General features: G+C 39.8%; 1 non-coding gene across 1 annotated transcript; it reads right to left on the bottom strand.

Annotated features, from left to right (window-relative positions):
* Positions 1–1,982: 1,982 nt before the first annotated feature.
* On the bottom strand, positions 1,983–2,144 carry LOC111590411 (U1 spliceosomal RNA). Its single transcript, XR_004853534.1, has one exon. It is a non-coding gene; the product is annotated as a U1 spliceosomal RNA (small nuclear RNA).
* Positions 2,145–3,353: the final 1,209 nt, after the last annotated feature.

Below are 3,353 nucleotides of genomic sequence, written 5' to 3'. Positions count from 1 at the left end.
CAAAAAGGAATCGCCCAATTAGGGCTTGTTCGGTTATTCCCAATACACATGGATTGAATGGGATTGGAAAAAATTGAGAAAAAGTTTGACTTGTTTGGGATTAAAACTCATCCAATCCCACTCAATCCACATGGATTGAGAGCTAACCGAACAAGCCCTTACATGGTTTGTTCGGTCAAAATGAGTGATGTTTTAATGCGTGTTATTAATCAAGGGCCTGGATATTCTTTTTTTTTTTTGCTTTTATTGACATTAGATGTACACTTGATTTATGGATATGTTGTGTCTTGGGTTACATTCTTTTCTGTACACATATAGTTTCGTTTGTGTTTTTCATTTCATCTGACACAGTGAGTTGTCTAGCCAGAAGCCTGTTGAGTAAACAAGGATCAAACTTGAACGATCATATCATGCCGCTGTACTCTTTGATTTTATGTTTGGGTTAGTTTGAATCTGCTTAGGCACTTCCCATTGAGACGCACTCTCGGGATGTGTGGGGTAGAAATAAAGCCATGTATTGAAACTTATGAAGTATTTGATGTTCTATTATCACTGTTCAAATTTGTTGATTAATTGAACTGTAGTTCAAATAGTTTAGTTAAGGTAAGTTGCTTGCCGAGGTTTACTATAATGATAAATCTCGTACACTTGTTTCTATTCTCAGGTACATGAGCTTCAGGGATACTTGATGGAATGAGAGTAGCGTGTACCGGTGTATGTTTGTTGATATATATACTAACATAAATAAACACATCTTTTGTAATAATAGAGATGGTATATTTTGGAGCTTATGGTAATGCTTGAGTCAAGTTTTAGGAACCATAAATTCACTCTATCATTTCATCAATATGATCTCTATTGTTGTTACGTTCTTATTGAAGTATACTTAAGAAGGCTCCAGGCTCCAACGCGCCGGCCCTTCCAGGCTCATACACTAGTACAGAGAAGATCTATACTGGCGGTCATAAACCCATTTTTAGTGGCGTTTATCGTAACCGCTAGTGCTAGGGGTCAGTAAAAATCATCATTTTTACAGGCGGGTAACTGAAGACCGCCAGTGAAAATCGATTTTCACTGGCGGTCGACGTAATAAAACCGCCAGTGAAAATCGATTTTCACTGGCGGTCGACGTAATAAAACCGTCAGTGCAAATCGTTTCCAGGAAACATAAAACATATTTTAAAAATAGTAAAAAATATTATTTGTATTAGGACCACCCCACCCGTCTCCGTCGAAGTCGCAAGTCGCGGCATTTTTCGCACGCTACGCGATTGTTAGTAATCGAACCATCGACCTTACCCTCGCGCATATCCTCCACAACCACTCCGTCTATGACATGCTTTGTGTCTAGTTTGTAGTTGTTTTCTCCACATATTACAACTATTTGAGTGTAAATTGCTTATTTGAGACCCTAAACGAATTCAAATAAAAAAGTTATCAACTACAAAGATAAATAACTTTTGAAGTTCTACAACTTTTATTTTGACACTTTTTTCATCCGAGGTAGTTTGCAAAATTTGAATTTTAAATTTGACATACTTAGATTCAATTTTTGAGAACTGAAATGAGTTTAAATAAAAAAGTTGTCAACTACAAAGTTTCATAACTTTTAGAGATCTACAACTTTTATTTTGGTGGTTTTATCATACGAGATCGTTTGAAAAACTCGAAAAATTAAGGATAAAAATGATTTCTAGTGGCGGTTCCTTAAGAAAACCGCCACTAGAAATCGTATTTCTACTGGCGGTTCCTTAAGAAAACCGCCAGTAGAAATCCATGATTTGTAGTAAACCGCCACTAGAATCCAAAAGAATTTAAATTTAAAACTTACATTATTTTGGTAGAAGTTCCCATGGGAAATACCAGCCACTTTATATTCTAAAAGAATTTAAATTTAAAACTTACATTATTTTGGTAGAAGTTCCCATGGGAAACAACAGTCACTTTGTATTCCAAAAGAATTTAAAAGTTACATTATTTTGGTAGGGACCGCGCGAACGCGTATCCCCTCTGCCACAAATTATGATGTCCACTCTCCTACTTGAGGAGATGGTAAACTAGTGCTCCTCCTAAAGTGCAATGGAAGCCACTAGCTTAGGCCATGGCTCTTCTTGATCAGCCATAGACCCCATCCAGGTAAGTATGTTTTAAAGACACACCTATATGTTCCTTTATTGCATAACCTGCTCCTTTCCCCTGATTGATTAGCCGATGTGGTACTTTTCACCAGCTAAACTCGTGGTTTTGCGCCTGTGGCATTCCTGTTGGACTCCGCCTTCAATACAGGACTTCCACGGCCCACCTAGGACAAGAGCCAACGCGCGGGCCTTCCAGATTCCAAGCTTCTACTAGTAGAACAACTGAAGAGCAGGGAGAGATCGTGTACAAGATCCAGAACGAGGTCCAGTGATTTTTGAAAGCATCTATTAGAGTTTGTACATGTAGACTATTATCCTTAATGATTCTCTTCTCCGGACACCGCACTTCTCTATTAATATCCGCAGCTAAACATGGGATCGCACAGTTCTGGAGCAGTCGTCTGCGTCCCCGGCCGGGCATACTTTCTGCCTCAACTACTTTGGAGTTGTTTTGAGCCATCTTTGTGGGTTAAGAATTCTGCCGTGTGTTTTTTCCGATGCCGCCGCTAGTTGGGTTCAGTCTGTCGAATCGCAACTGCAGCGCATGGAGTGGCTTGTCCTTCGCAGAGTACTTCATGAGCGCTCTGGCCGTGGCCAAAATCAGTTGTTGATTCAGCAGATGCTTCACACTGACACTAGACAAGATGGCACTGTCAAGGAGTATGCTGATAGGTTTGTTGGACCGACAGATCAGTTAGCTTCCTATTAATACTTCTTTAGATATGCTTTACTACTATGTAACGCGTGTCCATGATGGGATCTATGATGACATATTTCTACAGATATAGTTCAGGATCCCCGAACACTCGATACTTGATGCACTCTTGCTCTGTCTTCTTTCAACGCCATACTGAAACGTGAGCCACGTCGGAGTCGCTGCCTTCTTCCAAGTTTGCCTTCAAGACTGCCCTTCCACTTCCTTTGCTGCCGCTGCCGGACAAGACAATTAAGGTGAAGAATACGGTGACAATGAGCCTTAACTATAAAATTTAAGGATTAGATCGAATTATGACTCGATTAGGATCAAACTCTATTTCTATTTATTTTTGAACTAAAATAATTTATGCCCCTAACAAATTGTGAAGAAGTATTTGGATCGTGATCCATTACCACCCCTACCTACGGGTGCTTGTTTGACACCAACAACGTCCATACATGAGAAGCTACGCACGATGTGCCTGTGACTTATGCGAGTGTCTAGAAGGGGGTTAAATA

Source organism: Zea mays, chromosome 10, assembly GCF_902167145.1.
Source record: "Zea mays cultivar B73 chromosome 10, Zm-B73-REFERENCE-NAM-5.0, whole genome shotgun sequence".
Taxonomy (NCBI): domain Eukaryota; kingdom Viridiplantae; phylum Streptophyta; class Magnoliopsida; order Poales; family Poaceae; genus Zea; species Zea mays.
This window is presented reverse-complemented; position numbering and strand designations above follow the sequence as displayed.